Here is a 24,233-nt window from a genome sequence, read left to right as displayed (position 1 = left end):
CAAGATCTGCATCTGAAATCTCATATTTGGTTTTTCCTGAGCTCTCATCTACATGAGGAGATTGACAAAAATAATAAGCTATTCTACAATAACTATTCTGGTCAAATTCCCCATGCAGACAAGCCATGGATGACCCAGAAACGGCAATCACTTGACAACCATGTAGAAGTCATGGCGGCCTTGTATTTTGGAAGAAGGGCAGGAGGAGAAACCGGTATGGAGAAAGATTAAGCAGAACCACCACAATTCCAATTAGCTCCTTGTCTAATAACTAAAGTTTAATTTCGAGCAATCACCTTCTCTATAATCATAATGGAAAATATTGTCATAATTTTAGAAAAGGGTGAGAAATTATAAAATATTCCAGTCAGAGCCACTTTTCAAATATATTTGGTAAAGTTAAAAGTCTCAGTTTTCATCCCATTTTTCTCCATATCAAAATTCTTTAACCTTTTCCTAAACCTAAATTGTTTTAAAATTTAATTTTCTTCCCATTAAGAATTTGTTGAATAATAGAAACAACTGTACAGCAGTAACTGGTATAGGCAAGCAATCACATTATTATAGTTCATCAGATTTTAACATTTTATCTCAAGTCATAAATCCTGTTAAGGTATTAAAGCAATGCCTAAGCAGTCTACAATTCACATTGAGCAACACAAACTAAATCTGCAACCTATCAGGTGTCACATACACCATTTTCTCTACAAAGTCACTTAATGCAAAATATGTAGCATAATACTGATGAGGGGAGGAAAACCATGTGGTATGAAGAAAAAATCCACATGCATCAGAACAGCACAGCTCACAATTCCTATAAACCTCTAACAACCACAACTAAGAAAACATGCAAAATAACTGGTCTTTAAAATAAAATAAAGAAGACTTCAAAACATGGTATGTTTCAATGAGAAATTAAAAGTGTACCAAGAAAAATATGTATTGATGTACTTTAGACATTTAGTACAAAGTAAAAAACAATTCTGAATTGAACTGCAGTTCATTCCTTCCTCTGCCATTTATTACATAGGAAATGTATGCAGACACTTGAAATGTAACTTTTCTAGCCAGACACATAAATGGCAGTACAGAGTTCCCCAAATTTAGTCATGAAGCACCACCTTGAACCGCAGTATTTTCCCTTCTACTTCATTTAGAAACCATTAAAGAGTTTTCTGACAGCACTTGGTCTATTACACAATAGTTAAAAGTTTAAACTCTTCCTTCATACAACTAGAAATTTGTTTAATCTGTGTAATCAATTTAAGCAAGCTCCTTTTGGGACAATCCTGTAGAAATTGGAGAATTCTCTGAAACCCATCTGAAGTTCCAAAATTTAAAACTGATTCACACTAACTTTTTTTAAATACAAACACACTACTACTAGGTATCACTGATGCTAAGACTTCAGAAGGGTTAAAAAAGGGATCTGACGTTTATATAAGAAATATATATATGCAAACTAACTAACTAGAGTAAATGTGAAAGAGTCATGGGATTTTCTGACGACACGCTTTAGGACACAAACCAGCTACTCACGCTCTGCCTGGGATTAGAGGAACTTCTCCCCTAGATAATTTATGCAATAACTTTGCCACATTAGAAATAAGTGGAATATCCAGAGCACCCATTAGCTTCAGTGTCCCACTGTACTAGGCACTGTACAAAATGCAAAAGCAAAGCAGGCCCTTGCTTCAAAAACCCTCTAAGTGTTTTTCTTGTGATAGGATAGTAGACTAGAAAGTCCACTGTCTGATAAGGCAATTTCATTTCTATATTACATCAACACCACTGCAGTGTCACTGACTTGATAGATTTCAGAGTAGCAGCCGTGTTAGTCTGTATTCGCAAAAAGAAAAGGAATACTTGTGGCACCTTAGAGACTAACCAATTTATTTGAGCATAAGCTTTCGTGAGCTACAGCTCACTTCATCAGATGCAGTCAGTGCATTCAATGCATCCGATGAAGTGAGCTGTAGCTCACGAAAGCTTATGCTCAAATAAATTGGTTAGTCTCTAAGGTGCCACAAGTACTCCTTTTCTTTTTACTGACTTGATAGTTAGATTATTTTATAGTACTATTCTGTTTTTTCACAAGTTTACATTTAAAGTTACAATTAAACTCTGTAATGATCAGCCAAGTCAAGTTCACCCAGGTACAAAACAGCAACATCTTACATTTGAATTTTTGTTTTTATTTTAACCATTTGTTATAAGAACAGGACTGAAATTCCCAGTGTTCTGTACAGCTTTGCAGAATAAAATTTCTCCAATATTTTGTAAACTGGTTATAGGTGTGTGTATTAAATTTGTGTCCTGTCCCAAAGATTTTTAAATATACACCACAATTCAGAAAATGCCACCAGCTTTTGAGGGGAAGGAAAGCTCTGAAGGAGATGGGGAAATGATGTTTCAGAGTTATAGTTAATTTATTTCATTCTAACAGCACATAACTGACACTACTGTCTTTAAAGATACTGCTTTCTTCAGGGGGAAAACCAAAAACTCCTCTTTCACTTTTTTCAGAATGTTGCCTACACAACACTAAAAAACAAAACAAAACAAAAAAAACCCACGCAACAGGAGCTTCTTATTCATTCTAAGAAGTCACATCTGAAACATACAACACTTTTCTGATTAATAAAGATACCCATCCTGCACATTTAGCATCCCACCCTCTTCACCCAGGTTCCTCTTTACCACCACTCACCCCTGTTTCCCTTCTGTGCTGCCAGAAACAGGGACAAAGTCAGTTGTGGTTTGAACACACTCAAGTAACTTGAGTTCCCTTTTTCTCAAAATAATTGCTTTACCAAACAGATTTAAGAAGTTCCCTCAAAGGACTGGAAGCAGATCTAACATCCTTTCAGGAAAATAGTAGTAATCTTTTTGGGTCAAAGAAACATGCCATCATGATAGCATTGTCTTCATTATAAACCTTTATTTTCTTGGCCATCTCAGTCTCAATCATCCTTAATGTCTTGCTGCTTAACACTGAAAGATTAACACCTAATAAAATTGTATTTAACTGTATTAGAAAAAAATAATAGCAGCTGTTGGTGTGTGTATCTGCTGAAAGAGAGAAGTAGCCCCTTTACTACAATTCTCTCCAAAATAATACTTCACTCTTGTACTTTTCGCTCATCTTTGTTTTGTTTTCCCTCCATATGTTTTTATATCAACTCTAGTTTCTATTCCCATCCTTCCTCTTCCAGATTTACTTCCCACTCTCTGTTTTGCCTTACCTTCTCCCTCCCCCCCTTAACTTTCATCCCTAAAACCCAAAGCCTCTAGTTCTGATGTAAAACAAACATGTTTTGTTTAAGCTGCTCTTCTGCAACACTCTCTCCATGTACAGCCTTGTTGGGCAATCAGAACAAAATTCAAAGCCAAGTTGGTGGTGCAGCCGCAATTCTGATGAGCGGCTGAAAAGAAAAGTTCATTTGTATAAATATTTAATCTAAGCTAAAAGAAAAAGTCATTCCTTTTCCTAAAGCCCTAGTTCCAGCATGTGTCTAAACTGGGTCTCCCTCTCTTGTTATAGCACAGATGTCTCTCTCACAAAAAGCTGAAGCCTTATACTGTGCGCTTTCATTCATCAGACTCTAAAGCCAACTCCAGCTTCATTATAAATACTGTTACCATACACCAACTGAGCCCCAATCATAACTGTTTTATAGGCTGCTCGACAAGAAAACGTCACTCTTGAGTAGCAGTGTAACTCAAATTTACAGTTTACAAATATTTCATTTCCCATGCAGGTTTTGCCTATTTCTTCATTCAAAGGATTCTACTTCTAACTAACTAAATTGTTCAGCTGAACATAGGACTGGGCACTTTCAGAGCAACATGGTATTTCACGCAATTCTTATTGCTCTAGCTCTCGGCCTTGTATTGTGGTATGGCAAAGCAAATCAGCCTCAAGATGTCAAGACCACAAGCAAAAGAGGATTAAAGAGCCACATATTTCTTATTTCTTCCACCAATGAGCTGAATTCTAACATTAACTTCTGAATTCTTTTCTTCTCACGCAGAGCAACTAGATTAGTTTGTCCAAATGTCTTTCATGAATTTGTTAACAAACGTGCTTACAACACAACCAAAATGGCAAACAATGAGGTCAGCACAGATGAAAGGAAGATGAGGGTCATACAGTATGACCATGTGGGGATTTTTTATTTTTTTGGTTGCAGGCTCTTAATAGATAGAGGGATTCCAAGGGTCAAAAGGGATCATTGTGATCATCTAGTCTGAGTTAGAATTCAGCGAGGGAACTTCCCAAACACTTTGTAAACATTCCAGGAGATTTTTAAAACAATCAGGGGGAAAATGAAGTTGTTTGTAATGTGTCTTTGAAAAAGGAGTTGACAATGAAAGCTGGTGAGGCGAGAAAGAGGTGGTGATTGGGGAGGAAGGGAAGACAAACAGGTGAGGGAGAGACTGGCTCAAGGTAAACACACTTCAGCCCCTAAGGCTAGGTCTACACTTCTGTTCTGCTGGCACAGTAATGTCAGTCAGGGCTGTGAATGTTTGTTTTTTTAACTTCTAAAACACAGCTCTTTTGCAAAAGGCCTAGTGTGGCCAAAGTTATAGTGGTAAATAAGGTTTCAGAGTAACAGCCGTGTTAGTCTATATTCGCAAAAAGAAAAGGAGTACCTGTGGCACCTTAGAGACTAACCAATTGGTTAGACTCTAAGGTGCCACAAGTCCTCCTTTTCTTTTTAGTGGTAAATAAGTGCTTTTGGCACTATAACAGACTATGCTAGGAGGACTTTTCCAGCATAGCTATATGGGCAAAACTTAAGTGCAGACAAAGCCTTAGTAACAAAAGATAGCCAGAATATAAAAAGTCAGTATCTTCAAAGGGAGATTATAACGAGAGGTAGTCCTATAATACAACCTTTGCAGGGTTTTAGGTTAGAATCAGAGAATCATAGAATATCACGGTTGAAAGGGACCTCAGGAGGTCATCTAGTCCAACCCCCTGCTCAAAGCAGAACCAATCCCCAACTAAATCATCCCAGCCAGGGTGTTGTCAAGCCTGATCTTAAAAACCTCTAAGGATGGAGATTCCACCACCTCCCTAAGTAAACCATTCCAATGCTTCACCACCCTCCTTGTGAAAAAGTTTTTCCTAATATCCAACCTAAACTGCCTCCACTGCAACTTGAGACCATTACTCCTTGTTCTGTCATCTGGTACCAATGAGAAAAGTCTAGATCCATCCTCTTTGGAACCCCCTTTCAGGTAGTTGAAAGCAGCTATCAAATCCCCCCTCATTCTTCTCATCTGCAGACTAAATAATCCCTGTTCCCTCAGCCTCTCCTCATAAATCTTATGCTCCAGCCCCCTAATCATTTTTGTTGCCCTCTTCTGGACTCTTTCCAATTTTTCCTATCCTTCTTGTAGTGTGGGGCCCAAAACTGGACACTACTCCAGATGAGGCCTCACCAATGCTTAATAGAGGGGAACGATCACGTCCCTCCACTTGCTCGCAATGCTTCTACTTATACAGCCCAAAATGCCGTTAGCCTTCTGGGCAACAAGGGCACACTGCTGACTCATATCCAGCTTCTCGTCCACCGTAACCCCTAGGTCCCTTTCTGCAGAACTGCTGCCTAGCCACTCGGTCCCTAGTCTGTACTAGTGCATGGGATTCCATCCTAAGTGCAAGAATCTACACTTGTCCTTGTTGAACCTCATTAGAGTTCTTTTGACCCAATCCTCTAATTAGTCTAGGTCCCTCTGTATCCTATCCCTACCTTCCAGCGTATCTACCACTCCTCCCAGTTTAGTGTCATCTGCAAACTTGCTGAGGGTGCAATCCACGCCATCCTCCAGATCGTTAATGAAGATATTGAACAAAACCGGCCCCAGAACCGAACCTTTGGGCACTCCGCTTGATATCGACTGCCAACTAGACATGGAGCCATTGATAACTACCCACTGAGCCCAATGATCTAGCCAGCTTTCTATCCATCTTATAGTCCATTCATCAAGCCCATACTTCTTTAAACTTGCTGGCAAGAATACTGTGGGAGACCGTATCAAAAGCTTTGCTAAAGTCAAGGAATAACACATCCACTGCTTTCCCCTCATCCACAGAGCCAGTTATCTCGTCATAGAAGGCAATTAGCTTAATCAGGAATGACTTGCCCTTGGTGAATCCATGCTGACTCTTCCTGATCACTTTCCTCTCCTCTAAGTGCTTCAGAATTGATTCCTTGAGGACCTGTTCCATGATTTTTCTAGGGACTCAGATGAGGCTGACTGGCCTGTAGTTCCCCGGATCCTCCTCCTTCCCTTTTTTAAAGAAGGGCACTACATTAGCCTTTTTCCAGTCATCTGGGACCTTCCCCGACGGCCATGAGATAATGGCCAATGGCTCTGCAATCACATCAGTGAACTCCTTTAGTACTCTCAGATACAGTGCATCCGGCCCCATGGACTTGTGCTCATCCAGCTTTCCTAAATAGTCCTGAACCACGTTTTTCTCCACAGAGGGCTGGTCACCTCCTCCCCATGCTGTGCTGCCCACTGCAGTAGTCTGGGAGCTAACCTTGTTCGTGAAGACAGAGGCAAAAAAAGCATTGAGTACATTAACTTTCTCCACATCCTCGTCACTAAGTTGCCTCCCTCATTCAGTAAAGGGCCCACACTTTCCTTGACCTTCTTCTTGTTGTTGCTAACATACCTAAAGAAACCCTTCTTGTACTCTTAACATCCCTTGCTAGCTGCAACTCCAAGTGTGATTTGGCCTTCTTGATTTCGCTCCTGCATGCCCGAGCAATATTTTTATACTCCTCCCTGGTCATTTGTCCAATCTTCCACTTCTTATAAGCTTCTTTTTCATGTTTAGGATCAGCAAGGATTTCACTGTTAAGCCAAGATGGTTGCCTGCCAGCTAGTCTTTCTACACATCGGGATGGTTTGTTCCTGCAATAGCCAGCTCTCCTGGACTCCTTTCCCCTTCATGTTATTCTCCCAAGGGATCCTGCCCATCAGTTCCCTGAGGGAATCAAAGTCTGCTTTTCTTAAGTCCAGGGTCCGTATTCTGCTGCTCTCCTTTCTTCCTTGTGTCAGGAACCTGAACTTGACCATCTCATGGTCACTGCCTCCCAGGTTCCCATCCACTTTTGCTTCCCCTACTAATTCTTCCCTGTTTGTGAGCAGCAGGTCAAGAAGAGCTCTGCCCCTAGTTGGTTCTTCCAGCACTTGCACCAGGAAGTTGTCCCCTACACTTTCCAAAAGCTTCCTGGATTGTCTGTGCATTGCTGTATTGCTCTCCCAGCAGATATCGGGGTGATTGAAGTCCCCCATGAGAACCAGAGCCTGCGAGCTAGTAACCTCTGTTAGTTGCCGGAAGAAAGCCTTGTCCACCTCATTTCCCTGGTCTGGTGGTCTAGAGAGCAGACTCCCATCACATCATCACCCTTGTTGCTCACACTTCTAAACTTAATCCAGAGACTCTCAGGTTTTTCTGCAGTTTCATACTTGAGCTCTGAGCAGTCATACTGCTCTCTTACATACAATGCAACTCCCCCACCTCTTCTGCCCTGCCTGTCCTTCCTGAACAGTTTATATCCATCCAAGACAATACTCCAGTCATGCGAGTTATCCCACTAAGTCTCTGTTATTCCAATCACATCATAATTCCTTGACTGTGCCAGGACTTCCAGTTCTCCCTACTTGTTTCCCAGGCTTCTTGCATTTGTGTACAGGCACTTAAGTTAACTTGCTGGATTGTTGGTTGCTGGATTGTTGGGGTTTTTTGGTTTGTTTTTTCTTTTTTTAAGAAAAGCATTAACACCTTAGACGTAGTGTGGAGAATAAAACTAGGAAATTAAAACCCATTAATCAGCATGGAAGCTGCTTAAGAATATCCTTGGTTGGATACCACAATCTGGCGGGGGGGGGCAGGGGGTGTTGCTTCTAACTGTTTTGGTTTTCACCAAGACAGAAAGGTAAGTTTAGATATTTTTTTTTTAAAGTAGTGACCCAATCCACACTATGCTGATACAAATTGAAATTTTCACAGATAACATGGAGATTAAAAGGTCTAAAATTGATATTTAAAAGCAAATGAACAAGAGATGTACAGATGGCCAAATTGGCAGCTCCATTTACCCTTTATCTACAGTAAAAGAAAGCTAATTTAAAACAAACCCAGGCAAATACGTGTTTATCCAATGTACGATCTGTCCAACTAAATGCCTCAGGATATGTGTTACTTTATAGTCAATTCCCCGCCCCTTCAGCTATCAATGTCTATGATTCAGTGCACAAATAGATTACCATCTGGGATTAAGAAGAACTCACCATAAAATATTGCAGCACAGGCAGGACCCTACTTTAAAAAAAAAAACCACCCACAAATGTGTTTGTTTATTTTAAAGGTGAAACCATTTTCCCAGAACCTCTTTCTCCAAGTTTTGATAAGTTTCAGAGTAGCAACCATGTTAGTCTGTATCCACAAAAAGAACAGGAGTACCTGTGGCACCTTAGAGACTAACAAATTTAATAAATTATTTAATCTAATAAATAAGCTTACGGTCTAATAAATTTGTTAGTCTCTAACTTTTGATAAGTATGTCCAGGTAAAGGAGTTATCACCTGACAGCTGGGTTGCTGGGCTGTTGTGGAAAGCATTAGTATGACTCTAAAGTCACATCTATCCATCTGATCTCATGAGGAAGAACAGAATCCAAGTGCAAACTCTATTTACTGCTCCCACCACCTCATCCTTGTAGATATCAACATGTAACTAGATGTAACATTAGGATCCAATGCTAAATCTGCTATTCATACTGCCCAAATTATGCTGTCCTAGTGAGAGAATGTGCAAAGTGTGGGAGAGGTGGCAAATTCTGTGGGTGTTTGTTAGAGTGACGAAATGTGTATTTTCTGCATTATTGACATAGCTGTACTTAAACTACCAATAAAGCACTTAACAGTGCTACGTAATTGAATCACATTTTAACATCTTCCTAGGGAGGCGGCATTCAACATTGGTCAGTGTCAGAGACAGGACAAGGGTTTAGACAGAATGCTGCTTTGATCCAGTTTGGCAAATCTCAGGTCTCTTTTCAACACTATATAAAGCAGGTCAGAAAATGTTACGTATTCCCTCCCCACCCCCCACCCCCATTTTTTTAAAAACACCAAATTTTGTTTATCTAACTTTTTCCATGGAAGTTTCTGAAAACAAAAAAAATTTGGTTTTGTTTTCAGTTTGTCAAAAACTTTAAAATGTCAAGAAATACAAAATTCCCATTTTAAAAAGCAGTTTTTCATCAACCTGAAATTTTGACCTGCTCTAGTTTTATAGTATAAAGATATGTGAGCATATTTCAGATCAAAAATATTACTTCAATTTAGGTATTCTGTGTCTCCCTAAGAACATCTGCCACAGCACCATTCTAGTATCTTTCTACTGTGTGTCAATTTCAAATCTGGTTTATTGCGAGGGAGGAAATTTCTCCTTCCTGCACTGGATTTATCTTTTGCTTGGGTATTTACATATCAATTTTGACTTTATACATGTCTTATTTAAGGCATCCAGAGGCTTTTAGGCACACAATGGCAAAAACTGTTAGCTGAGTGAGACAGCCATGGTTGCAAAAATATCCATTTTTTCCATTCACTCACAAGCTGCCCTCCCAATGGAAAGCATTGCTAAGGTCTAGCCAGATGTTTAGAGAATGTTTGGCCTCCAGATAGCTGCTTATCTCCCAAATGGAGAGTACACGGTTTCCTTCCTGATTTACAGCTCAGGGAGATGCAGTGTGATTGGGCATAAGATACATTGGAAAAATAAGCATTAGAGAGTGACTTACCAGGTGAGAGTATTATACCAGGTGAGTATTATACCAGGTGGAAAGAACTCGATGATTTAACTGGGAATTGGTCCTGCTTTGAGCAGGGGGTTGGACTAGATGACCTTCTGGGGTCCCTTCCAACCCTGATATTCTATGATTCTATGATTCTAACTCATTCGGAATAATCGATCCACTGAGGTTCCACAAGTGACTTTTGTGTTTGCCCATTTCCGCAGTGCAAAGCTACAGTACATACAGAACTGACTGTCCAGGTACTGGCTCATCACCCAGTATCCGAGCACCCCACAATCATTCGTGGATTTTATCCTCACAGCACCTGGCCAGAAAGTATTATCCCTGTTTTACAGATGGACAGTGGAGGTAACAGCCACATTAACTGTCTTGCTCAAAGTCACAGGCAGGCTCTGGGTCACCTCCACGGCAACTCACCCCAGGTCTCTCAAGGCCCAGTCCAGCATCCTATCTTGGGGGACCACCCATCCCTAATTGGGTGGAACAGAACCAAAATGTGTATTTCAAGTCTCGGGCTGAATGACTCCAGGACAGCATTTGTCCCAGATTTCCTGCAGCGCCACTCTGTGCCTGCTTAAGGCTCAGGAGCAGTACCAGCCTCTTCTGAGAGGAAGGGGAGCTGAGGTGGGCTTTAGTCCACCTCACCACAAGGCCCCACCCCCTCCTCCTCTTCCCCCTGACGCCCCAGAGATGGGCAGTAGTAAGAGCGACCTATGGAGCCCAGGCTGCTGTGGGGTGCCCTGGAGCCCCGGACTCTCCACATGCCCTGGGAGGCACACCCCACAGCCTCCAGGTTCCTGGGGTGGCTCCGGCTTCCGGCCTGGCCAGGGGATAGGGCCTTAGCAGGGATGAGGAGGAGCAGGAGGCAGGGCCATTGAGCGTGGCGGGGCTCCTGCAAGCGTCCCATTTTTGCATTTGGAAAACCCTATCTACTCGCCCATGCTTCCTGTCTGTTCTCCCCAGGAGGCTCCCAGTCCAAGTGCTCTCTCAGGCTCCCATTCAGGAGCATGAATTCCCAGAAAACAAAGAGCCTCAATAAGGAACTGGGGCTGAGATGCTCCACCAACCACCACTCAGTCTCTATGGTCTCAGGTACGTAGCTCAAGCATATGACTGGAGCAAAACAGCAGAGACAACAGGGATACATATGGGTAAAGTGCACTTTCACTTCCTGTCTGTCCTTAAAGCATGGAGCCTCTGGGACCTGGGGAGGGTGGGGCGCCTCACCTTCAGTGCATAGTGCGGGACTATCACTATGGGGGGAGGAGAAGCAGCAGCTGTGGCAGTGTACAGCCTCTGTGACTGCAGCAGTCATTGTTAGGAAGCTGGGTCTGAAAAAGTCGAGAGAGAGAGAAAGATAGTTTCTTCCCCTACCCCCAGCCTGGAGCTCTAACACCAGTGGAACTACCGCAGCATTATTCTTACTTTGACTGAGCAACGCATTGCCCAACTGCTCACCACAGAATCTGGGCTCCTTGCTCCCGTCCCTTAATGGCTGCTAGAGTTTGATAGGAGACTCCGACTGCCCCCCCCCCCACACACACACACATTGGGACACTAGTAAATATTTTTAAAATCACAAACCCAAGGGTTTAACTTCAGTTTGTGTTTCACTTTTACTAGGACTTAAGGAAAATAAAACGTCTAGTAAAATTACTTATTCATAGATTCTAAGGCCACAAGGGACCATAGTGAACATCTAGTCTGACCTTCTGTATTAACACAGGCCATAGAATTTCCCCCGAATGATTCCTAGAGAACATCTTTTAGAAAAACATCCAATCTTGATTTAAAAATTACCAGTGATGGAGAATCTACCACACCCTTGGTAAGTTGTTCCAATGGTTAATTTACTCTCACTATTTATAAATTTATGCCTTATTTCCAGTCTGAATTTGTCTAGCTTCAAATTCCAGCCACTGGAGCATGTTATACCATTCTCTGCTAGATGGAAGAGCCCATTATCAAATATTTGTTCCCCATGTAGGTACTTATATAGACTAATCAAGTCTCTCCGTAACTCTGTTGCACTAAATAAATTGTGCTCCTCAAGTCTATCACTGTAAGGCATGTTTTCTAATCCTTTAATTATTCTCATGGTTCTTCTCCGAATCCTCTCCAATTTATCAACATCTTTCTTCAACTATAGACCCCAGAACTGGATACAGTATTTCAGCAGGGATTGCACCAGTGCCAAATACAGAGGTAAAATAACTGCTCTACTTGTACTCAAGATTCCCCTGTTCATGAATCCAAGGATCACATTAGTCCTTTTGGCCACACATCGCTCTGGGAGCTCCTGTTCAGCAGATTATCCACTATGACCCCAAAATCTTTTTCAGAGTTGCTGCTTCCCAACATAGAGTTTGGAAAGTACATCTTAAATTCTTTGTTTCTGGGTTTATACATTTAGCTACATTAAAATGCATATTGTTTGCTTGCGCCAAGCTTACCAAGAGATCCAGATTTCTCTGTTATCAATCACCTGTCCTCTTTATTATCTACCACTCCACCAATTTTTGAGTCATCTGCAAACTTTATCAGTGATCACTGTTTTCTTCCAGGGCATTCAAAAAAATGTTGCACAGCATAGGGCCAAGAACAGATTCCTGTGGGGACTCAGCAGAAACACACCTGCTCAGTGACGATTCCTGAGTCACAATGACATTCTGAGACTCATCAGTTGGCACACATCAAATGGATTAAAAGATAGCTACATTAATTTTATATCTTTCTAGTTTAAGTCAAAATGTTATGTGGTACCCAGTGAAATACCTTACAGAAGTCTAAATATAATAGATCAACACTATTACTTTTAATCAACAAAATGTGTAATCTCATCAATAAAAGATGTGTTAGTTTGGCAGGATCTATTTTCATAAACTGATGTTGATTTGGATTAATTATATTACCCTCCATTAATTTTTTATTAATCAAGTCCTGTATCAGCAGCTCCATCTTCTTGCCAAGGATCAATGTCAGATGGACACGCCTATAATTAATTACCCAGGTCATCTCCTTTATCCTTTCTAAATTTTGCCATGTTAGCTTTCTTCCAGAACCTCCCCAATGTTCTGAGACATACTGAAAACCATCATTAGTGGTCTGGAGTGCTCTTCAACCAGCTCTTTAAAAACTCTTGGATGCAAGGCAAGTTATCTGGACCTTCTGATTTAAAAATGCCTAACTGTATTAGCTGTTGTATAAAATTCTCTTCAGATACTAGTGGAATGGAACAAGTGTTATCATCATCATATAACATGATTACATACTCTGTCTTTAAAGAAATATTTATTGAATGGTTCTACCTTTTCTGCATTATTATTGATAATTCTACCATTTCCATTTTGTACTGGACCAATACCATTGTTAGGATTCTTTTTGTTCCCAATATAAAAATTCTCATTGTCCTTAATTTTGCTAGCCACAGATTTTTTTATTTTTTTTTGTTGGTCCCTTTGCTTCCCTTAAAATTTTTCTACAGTTCCTAGCTTCTGATATATACTCACTACCAACTTCCCCTTTCATTCGTATGTTATGTATTATTTATATAGCTGCCTTCACTACCCCTCTACATCAGGTTGTTTTTTAATCAAGATGGCGGTCTTCCTTGATTGTAGGGTTATGACTTTTTGGGCATCTAGGAAAGTGTTCTTAAACAATTCCCACTTCTCATTCACATTTTTCTGATTAAACTCTTCCTCCCAGCTGATCTGACTCAATCGTTTTCAGCTTTACAAAAATGACCTTTTTAAAAGCACCAAGTGTATATAGATTATTGGTCTGGACTTTACTCTGTTCGAACATTATAAATGTAATCAAGTTATGATCACTTGTACCCAACCTACCATTTTTGCTGACTTTGATAACCTGCCTGTCACTGCGGCAACAAGCAGCACTACTGGTAGTAGTGTGTACTGCCATGTGGGACAGGTTTGCTAGTTGTCCAGTTTATACTCCAAACCTCATGGCTGGAGAAGAGAAGTTCTGTACCCACCCAACTACTCCCAGCTGATTGGGTAGGAAAAAATAAAATGTATCCTGAGGTTCCTTCCAACCCTGATATTGTAGGATTCTCTGTTGTGGGGATTATGATTATGGTTTAAACCAGAAGAGAGAGAAGGAAGAAGATGGGTCAGGGAAGCAAAGCATTCAATCCTGCTGTTGAACAGAATTTCAGTGTAACTCCCATCAGAAAAGCTGTATTAAGACCAACACCTTTAGCACAAGTGAAGCATGTACTTGGAAGTATTTTGAGCTGGGAGAACAGATTGGAACCAGAAACAAATTATAAAAAGGTCTTCTGCAATAAGAACAAGCCTGTTCGTAGTAAAGCAGAGACAAGGGCCTTGAAAACAAAAACAAAATATCCACTGCTGGCATGAAGTCTTCAAATGGAAGAAAACCTGACCCTCTGGAATAGTGGAAGTACTTTTGACTAGAAAATACTTTTGGGATACAGAAGGAAAAAAAAAAAGCTGTCCCCAAGAGCATCCATAGCTCTGGCTACCGATAAACGTGTTCCTTTGTAGGTTAACCTACTGCGATTGTAAATGGGTATTAGAGCTATTTTTTTTTTACGGTTAAAGAAAGATCCTAATTATCTATATGCCAGACAATCCTAGATCTCGAGTAGATACTTTTCTTGGGGCTGCTGCTGAAACCTAAGACAAAAAATATTCAAATTTTAAAACAAGAGTACCAAAGGAACCAGTGCGGAGACGTCAAAATGATATCAATGAGATATCAAAAAAGTAACTTAAGACAAACCAGAGTTCAATGGAATGACACAATTTTCAAACTGTATTACTCCATTTTACCTCAAAATGCATAAGGATTTAAAGTATGGGCTGAAAATTCAGGTATTCTGGCCAATATATTCATTGACATGAATGTCTGTGGGATCAAAATTTAAGTGAAGTACAGAACAGTCACAGTAAAGCAACTTCTGAATTCATAAATGCAAGTATCTTCGCACCAGAAAATTGATTCCAAGAGTTACACTACCCAAATATCATTTGACCTGAGTATCCAGTCAAAAACAACCAATAATTCAATACCAAGTACTTGCAAACAGCCTACAGACTACAAATTATTCAAAAATTTAAATCATTCCAAACTGTTTGAGAAATAGTTAACCTGCTTATTGCTGCAATTTGAGAATGAAAGCTGAAATCAAAATAAATGTACACACTCTAACTTAACTTTAGAAATAAAATAAATGCCTGTTTCTACTTATGTTTAATCATTCACGGTTTTACAGAATATAATGTAATTGTGATTGCGTAGAGATATATTTGTTAATGGTTTTCACTAATAAGCTTCTCTCATTTTACAATAATGTGCAAAAACCTTCAAACATCTGAAAACTATAAGTATTTAATGAACATGGAGTCTAGACTACTTTCCCATCCACAAAAACAATCCCACTGGAACAAGACGAAGGCAATGACATTTTAGTGGCTAGATAGATTTGCAGCCCTGGAAACAGAGGATCTGTCACTTTTCACAAGCACTGAAGTTCATGTTAGTTTTGAAGAGAGAAAGGGTAAAGACTGACTAAACCTCTCCTTTTGGGCCTTATGTTTATTGCCAAGTTTTCATTTGATTAAATAATTGGTTCTGCTCAACTCATCAGGTTTTGCCAACTGAAGAGAAAGTTGGGGAGTCCCTCAAATAATAAGGACACTCTTTTGCAAACATCTGAGTACTTTGTAACTCAAAGTTCCATTCCAACACGTATTCCTTTTTGGTGGGGTGGGTGCGGGAAGGAGCTTTCTTTTTAGAATGCTTTGGCTGTGTGTTCGGTTTTAGTCCAATAATCTTGAAATAGAAACTGCAAGCATTCAGATAAATGGATTGAAAGGTTTTGTTTCACTAACATTTCTGAAGAATCTCTCTGCTAAAATGATATTTCTTACCTTTCTGTAACAATAGTCCCTATGGACTGCAGTCAATAACTCCCCTACAGGAACAGTACATTAAGACTAGAGATGGGCAAAACATGAGGGAATCAAAAATTTTAGAGGCTTTTCAGTCCTACAATGCATCACAGAAGCAACTGCAGCCTCCCTCCCTCCCCCTGTCAATACAGCCACCTTTAAAGTTAAATTTTTGACATTGAGAAACCATCTACCCAACAACGTAAGATAAGGGAAGTGGGAATGAAAGTCATCAGTTGCATTTTGGTTGAGTGTGCATGTCATTCAGATTTTTCACTGACTCGGTGAAATACAGGGAAGCAGGTTTTTAAGAACTGAAAAACTGAACACCTAAATGTTTTGCTATTCATATGTCAGAACAGACAAGTAGTAAGAGGTAGGAAAGGTTTCACCTGTGTAAGGGAAATCTTTCCTCATTTCCAGGGCAGGGACCTTTAAAAAAAAAGTGACACCAAAATATTCAACAGGCAAACTGGAGAAAATACCTGACTGTAGGATACTCAGTTTGCAATACCAAGTGACTAAAGAACGTTCTGTAGTGAATTGTTGAGCAGGGTAGAGGTAGAAACAGTTTCAAACCAACATCTGCACTTAAGTGATTTCTTAACATAAGGTATCAAGTTAAAATAATGTAATTGAGAGAGGGAGGCAAGCAGTGACAGCAGCACCAGAGTGATTATTGTACACATGTAAACTGCCGCAGCAGCTGCGCTATCTAGTGCCAAATAACGTTTGGCATCCACCCCACCCTCTTGAAATCAGGAACATGGCAGCAACTGTACATGTAGCGGTGACTGGGTGTGACCAGTTCTAAAGCTAGGAAAGGTAGACCACGTTACAGTGAAAGTTAACATAGCAGAATCTGTCACATGGCTATCAAAGAGCAACTAAAACTGGGTGCTTAACGGAAAAGACCTTTCAATGAAGGTGTGACGGAGTTGTGCTCAGTCTGACTGGGGATCCTTTGAGGCTGTTTTGAGACAAGTCTCAAGTTGTTTTTGCAAATAACGGGCATGAGACGTGTGCAGCTCAGCATGCCACTTAATCAAAATCAGAAGTGTTTAAATGCCAGGAAAAAATTACTTAAATTTCTCCTTATGAGACTAGGAATTAACTTTACAATAGGTGACCAGAATTTTTAAATAGGGAAACTGGAACTTTCAAAAACAAAAAAAATCCCACAGAACACCTTCCTCAAACGTTACAGAATAGTCATTCATAACTCTTGGAAGTGCTACAAAGGGTACAGCCCAGAGACCTTTACATCATTCTAACAAAGTTACAACGTTATGAGCATTTGTTGTGGACAGCCTTGTTTAGATTCTTCAGTACCTTAAAGCAGTGGTTTTGAAGCTGCAGTACGCAAGCTCTTGTCAAGGGATATGCGAGAAAAATCCTGTAATGGCAGACAATGTATCATGTTATCCCTTACAGACCCTTTTTTTCCTGTTTCCATAGGTATATAATGACCTTATCTCAGATGGGGGTACATGGTGGACTACATTATTTGGTAAGGGGCACACAGCCTAAAAAGTCTGAAAACCACAGCTTTCAAGCGAAGGCAAAGCCTGTTGCGTTGGCTTTCTTTTATAAGTCTTTAGAATAGGTTGTGGCTATTACAGGAATCTGTTAAGTGTGGCAGGTTAAGGCTGGTACAACCAGAAGGACCCCACTCTCTCTTCCAAGGCCGAGACACCCTACTCAGCTCTGTGTATATATTACTGCCTTTGCCTAGTGGCAGTCCTGAGAGTGCTGCTGCCAGGCCCCGAAGCTGTGTTAGAAATGCGAGCACCCTTTCCTTAGGATTAAAACTCACTGTTAAGAGAAACATGTGCAAGCATTTGGCTGCTTATCCACAGCGATGGCAAAATTACTTTTCCTTCTGCTTGTCTGAAAGCATGCCTTACTTTGATCAAACAATCATCAAAAGTAAAGTACAGCAACAGCAGAGAATAATTTTATGCTTGGGATGGACTAGTATAGCTCAGTGTGGTACAGCAATCTGTGGAAACCAAAACTTTATGAAGTCTGGCTGCAGATCATAGAATCATAAAATCATAGAATATCAGGGTTGGAAGGGACCTCAGGAGGTCATCTAGTCCAACCCCCTGCTCAAAGCAGGACCGATCCCCAATTAAATCATCCCAGCCAGGGCTTTGTCAAGCCTGACCTTAAAAACTTTTAAGGAAGGAGATTCCACCACCTCCCTAGGTAACGCATTCCAGTGCTTCACCACCCTCCTAGTGAAAAAGTTTTTCCTAATATCCAAACTAAATCTCCCACACTGCAACTTGAGAACTTCCTCTCCTGAGAATTGAGTAATCGATCATTTCATGATCGCATTCACCCAAACTGTTTCTGACCTTCAGATGAACAAACTCCTGCGTGAGAATCAAGTCTAAAATTTCTGTCCTCCAGTTCCTTCCTCCACCTTCTGAAAGAAGCAGTTAGAGATTTTGTGTTTTGCTCTGTTACCTTTTCCAAGAGCCGTCTGGGTGGTTAATGTCCCCCATTACTACCAGGCTTTGGGATATTTCTATTATTTGTTCCAGAAATGACCTCATCCACCTCTGCCCTCCTGATTTGGTGGTCTGTAGTAGACCCCCCTATCACAAGATCCCCGTTTCTTTCCCCTTTGATCTTCACCCAGAGATGTGGAATGGATAGTCAAGGGAGAGCACCCTTTGCTCCAACACTCTTGGTACATGAGGTTTCTTCAAGGAGTTGCTCATGGCCAGGGGGAGATGAGGCTGAATGGGGCCTGGGTCCACTAAACGGCCAGCTCCTCAAATCTAGTTCCCTGGAAGATATCTCAGGGCACTGCAGGGGGGTTCAGCTCACCAGCAAGCCCTTAGCGCTACAATTTGCCCTGTCCAAGCTCACATTCATTGGAAGGGTGTTCAGAGGTTTGGGCATTAGCACGGGCTTTGGGAGACCCTGTCTGCCACAGTCTTTTTGGGTAAGTTACCTCCTCTCTCTGTGCCTCAATTCCCCCTCTGTAAAATCCCCAACCCCACAGGGGTGGTGGGAGGATAAATACATGACAGACGTAGGCTGATGAGGACCCTGTGTAGATGAGAGAAATAGTTATTCAGCGTGATAAAAGTGCAATTCCCAGCTATAGCCGGGCAACCCCTTGAGTTGCTTTCCAGATTATAATTTGGAGAGATGACTTTTGGTGGATTTTTTCCATTTTATTGTTGAGCTCTTATCTAATTGTACACAATGTGTTGTGGTAATTGTAGTAGGTACTTGATGCCAGCAACACAGTACCGGTACATGCTATAGAACCAACGAGCCCAATACAGGACAGATGGAATTCCTCCACCCTCAGCCTCCTCTTTCAATTTTGTAGACAAACTCTCCTATGCTGCCATTTTACAAGAGGCCTAGTATACCACCTAAAAAGCATAGTAGGCCAGGCCAATATTTGATTTGTAAATGGACACTCTACAATTCTCATCTTAGTTATGGGTTCCAAATTATCTGCTGTTACCTTTTGGGCAGTGAAGCTACAGCATTCAACATTAATTGAACCAGGGAGCTCTCTCATAAGGATGCACTAGACACAAATAGTTCCTTTCTTCCCCCCAGAAGACAAAAAAAGGTTCCCCCAATCTCCCAAGTGGCCTTGCAGTAAAGATGAAGCATGACTCAGGGCACGTCTTCACTGGTAGCACTTTAACATGGCTTGTGTAGTCGCGGCATCTCCCAGCGGTCTTAAAAAACCACCTCCACACTGGTGCTGGTGCACTGTCTACACTAGCACTTTAGAGCACAGAAACTTGCAACGCTCAGGGGGGTGTTTTTCCATACCCCTGAGCAAGAAAGTTGTAGCGCTGTAAAGTGCCACTATAGATAAGCCCTAAGGCAGAAGGAATTTCACGAGAATACCAGGAAGAAGTTTCCTTGTTTGATAATAATTATATATAATAAAGACAGACTCTTTGCTCTTTTTCGAGCCTTCACACTATCTTGCTTTGGTGGTTTCTCAATCCTCAGTACAGACATCACCATCCAGAGGTTAACATTCTGATAACATCCTCCTCACCGTCAATAAGCACAGACAGAAGCGCGAAGGGAGACTGATTAGATTTAGATAGGTTTTGTTTGTTTGCTTTCCTACTAATACTGGATTTCTTTTAACCTACAGGTATAAAACAGCATCCACACTGTGGTTTACACTATAGGTTATATCAACTAAAGCTTTATTTACTTCTAAACAGACTTCACAGCTTTCTTTTCTGATGGTTTCTTCTCCAGTCTTTGGTATCTGATTTTTAGTAGATTAGGATCTACTGATGCAGATTTTTCTGGAGGGTTGAGTACACCCTCCATTTCTGTGTGCTCAGAGGCTGAGAGTTATTTTTTTTTCACGCCCTGTTCAAAGTGAGAACCACTAAACCAGACAGTGATCTATCTCTAGACTGGTAGAAGTCCAGCTTTGCGAATATTGATTTGCCAGATTGTACCTGTTTTACAATTATTTCCTCAACCTCATCCAGTTACTGAGAGTGGTCCTATTTTTTCCCCTGCCTTGTCTAACTTTTGTGTCTCTAATATAAAACCCAGGGCACAGAGCTCTGCTTAATATACTTATACAACGAAAAGAGCATAGAATGTGTGGAAGTCAAAAGGGTAAATGCCAGGCAGCCATGAGTGGTTGAGGTGATACATGACATCTGGTTACCGACTCAGAAATTTAATTCAACTTTTTTCCTTTGTTAAGAAAAAAAAGCTTAGCTCATAGAACCAGCATCCTCTCCTCTGTACAAATATGAAAAGCTGCTGCTCACATTCAGCTGAAAATGGGATTAGATTCATAGATACTAAGGTCAGAAGGGACCATTATGATCATCTAGTCTGACCTCCTGTACAATGCAGACCACAGAATTTCACCCACCCACTCCTGTGAAAAACCTCTCACCTATGTCTGAGCTATTGAAGTAATCAAATCATGGTTTAAAGACTTCAAGGAGCAGAGAATCCTCCAGCAAGTGACCTGTACCCCATGCTACAGAGGAAGGTGAAAAACCTCCAGGGCCTCTTCCAATCTGCCCTGGAGGAAAATTCCTTCCCGACCCCAAATATAGCGATCAGCTAAACCCTGAGAATATGGGCAAGATTCAGACTTGATCTCACAAGAACAATTGTCCTGAGACCTCAAGTAACTCACTGTTTTGGCTGCATTAGAAATACCATAAAAACAACCATATTTATGGTATTTTTACACTTCTAGCCAAGTAGTCAGGAAACAGTAGCATGCTAAACAACAATTAAATGGGAAAACTGCAAACGCTTTGATTTAGCTTTGTTTTAAAGTGTAGGCAAAGATCTTTGTGTGCATTATATGAATATGCAGATCCATCCTAAATTAACAAGTAGTACTTTTTCCTCTCATGCTTTTTACTCTGGTAGAAGACACACTGGTATCTGTTATAGTACATCTCCCTTCTCTCTGTGACTCTAGTAAGTACAATAGAATTTTTGCTGGAATAAGCACTGCTGAATCAGGCCTTTAAAAAAAAAAAAGAAGAGTATTATCAGAAGATACTAGCTTGCTACTCTCAGGTCATCTTGCATGAGAATGGATGAAAAGGAAGTAGTCTAACCACATTTGAGAAATAAGCACATTAACAAATTTGCATGCGGGAAATATTACCGTATTTTGCAGTAGTAGCCGTTTGAATAATCAGTAAGTATGGACAGAACCTGGTGCAATAAGATTCAAGAAGCCCTGCAGCCTGTGATTCAGTAGTTAAACAACATAAGTGCTAGCAAATCCAGCCTTAAGATTTTCAAGAGGATCACTGAGAAGATGCTTCACATTCCCCCCATATCTTCAGACTATGATCAACCCCCACTGCCGCTAGAAGCAGAGTCCAGCTTCTTGTACTTGGATTTATGCACGGTTGTGAATATTAAAAAAAAAGAAAAGAAAAAGCAAATAAGTGTCCTTAGAAGCTAGAGACCCCAAATCTAGGGTTGATAAAAAACAACGATTTTGTTAACAACTGAACTTTTTAAAATTTAAATCATAATTTTTTATTTAAATTAAATACAGGGTTTTTTTGTTTACAAATAAACCAATTGGAAACTGACCGCCTATGTTAAAGCCAACATTATAATCTAGTAATAGCATTTAAATTAAATACAAATAATTGTGTTAAGTATTACATATTAACTGCCAAATTTTGAAGAAAGCCGGATCACGGAACTGGTAGAAGTCACTGGCTAAACACCTCGTACCAGAGTTTGTTGAAGTGCTTAACCAGATTTTGTCAACAGTAGCCTCTTCTGCAGATCCAGAGAGAATATCTTCTTTGTTTCAGTAATTCAACTAGTTCAGTTTAATAACTAGTTCATTCAAAGTTAAGAAACGAACTGGGAGTCGAAAAAGCAGAAAAGCAGCAGCTTGAAGGATACAGTGTCCAGAAACACACAGTTCAATTAACTATCTACAGTTAATACTTCCTTTGTTCAATAAGTCTGTTAGTTTTAAATGCAAAACATGTTTTGATCATTTTTTCTCATCTTGCCAGCATATTTAAAGTAGTTTTATTTACTGCTTTTGTGCGTTTTTAATTGAATTTGAATTTCCATCCAAAGAGACCTTGGCACAAATTACAAGTAACATATTAATAGTCAACTAAATAAGAAATGCATCAGTCACCATTTTCTAAATACAAAATGTAAAACTAGTAATTTGAATAAATGTATATTAAACTAAATAAATATGCATAAGTATAGTCCTCCTGGTTAGCAAAAAGTATCCAATTTAGTGTAAAGACTATATTGCGTTGCAAAATCAACATGTTTTAAATGGTTACCAACCAATAAGAATCAACCTCTCTTTAGGAAAATAACTAAACAGTACAAATACAAAACACAATTAAAAATCAATAATTTAAATCAAAGGAGTTTAAATTAATCCACTCTGCCCAAATCCCACAGAGATTTGTACACATTTGAATTTTAGGTTCTGTTTTTCTCTAGCTGTTTACTTGTAGAATCCAGAATAGCCAGGAATACTTACGTAATATTAATGTACAAACTCCAATCTCTTTGCTCAAAACAAAGGAAAACATGAAGCATTTTAAAAAAAAAAGCGTAAATAATGTGCCAGGTCTGTCTCTTTACTCACTTGTTCCCAACTTTAATTTCTTTATCCTTTCCTTTTATCCTTACTCTATTTCCACAGTATTTACTTCTCTTCTTATTTTTGCATGGTGTTCTTCTCTCAAGGTAATATGGCCCAGCCTTTCAAAGGCCATTTGGCACTTTTAAAAATCCCACTAGGCTCTATCTGCATCTTCAAATGCCTGAATACCTTTGAAAATCTGGCTCTACCTTCCTTTCTCTGAATCTTTCACATTCATACCCAAATCACTGGCCAGCCTCTTGCTCTACTATGCTGCATGGAATCATCTTCACCTTTTCTCCCTGTTCCCCTTTTGTTCTGTCCCCTTTACTGCTTACACGTTTAAAGTTTAATTTTATACATTAATTAAGTCTTCTTAAAATTGTCTGTCTTAGCATTACATGTTCCTTTGACAATAACGTTGACAAAGAAATAAATTCCTTGTCTCCAAACTTTTGTTCTTCTGACTTACATATTCAGATTTCACAAGCAAACTTAACATTTTATTGTAGTATCTAGAAGTGAAGTATAAACAGAACTATATTTCCACTAGAAACTAAATAGTACAATGTACTAAATTTAATGTTAGAAAAAACAAAATTTGCTAATGTTTTATATCTACCAAGTTAATTTTAGTGACCAAAGATCATTAACTATAAAACAAATAGCTATCAGTGTTTGCAACTTATCCTGGCAACAAGCCAAATGTTAATTTTGGGTGGAATTCTTTGGAAGTCTGTAGCCACCAAAACCTTGCATAAAGTTTACATAAAAATCACAGATCCTCTAGAAAGTGAATCCATAAACTGTGCACATTATAGTTCACAATACATTGGCTATCGCTTTAGAAATAAAATTGCAATTTTGCAAGCTCCATAGTTTCATTCCCACCCGCAGCCAAATATAAAGTTCAAGTTATACAGCATTTTTAAAAAGCAATTTCTAGCCAGATTCGGATTAAGTCAAAGCTATATATTGAATTCACTACATTTTCAATCATATGCATTTTTAAAATCCTATTGTGTATGAGAAACATCTTTCTGTCCCAGTTTTTGCTATTCTGGACTAGTGTGAAAATTCCATCTAGCACAACTGTGTTACTAAATAGGGCATTTGCATTATATTTTTCAAAAAGATGGGTGTTTCAATTTGAGATTATATGGAAATGCATACTGAAACAGAGAAAAAAGTACTGGGATGTCACCATCCATTATCCTGTCCTTTTTAGGATAACTGTCAACACATACTGCAAAAGTTACATACTTGAATGAAACGGCTATGCAAATCCACACACAGTTA

At 39.8% G+C, this 24,233-nt stretch overlaps 1 protein-coding gene across 1 annotated transcript in view; it reads right to left on the bottom strand.

Annotated features, from left to right (window-relative positions):
- Positions 1-24,233, bottom strand: part of IGF2BP3 (insulin like growth factor 2 mRNA binding protein 3) — a 168,619-nt gene that overhangs the window by 73,626 nt on the left and 70,760 nt on the right. The gene's annotated exons all lie outside the window — the stretch shown is intronic.

The sequence above is a fragment of the Lepidochelys olivacea genome (assembly GCF_965140295.1).
Source record: "Lepidochelys olivacea isolate rLepOli2 genome assembly, chromosome: 2".
Lineage (NCBI taxonomy): Eukaryota > Metazoa > Chordata > Testudines > Cheloniidae > Lepidochelys > Lepidochelys olivacea.
Note: the sequence above shows the minus strand (reverse complement) of the source record. Positions and strands in the feature narration are given on the sequence as shown.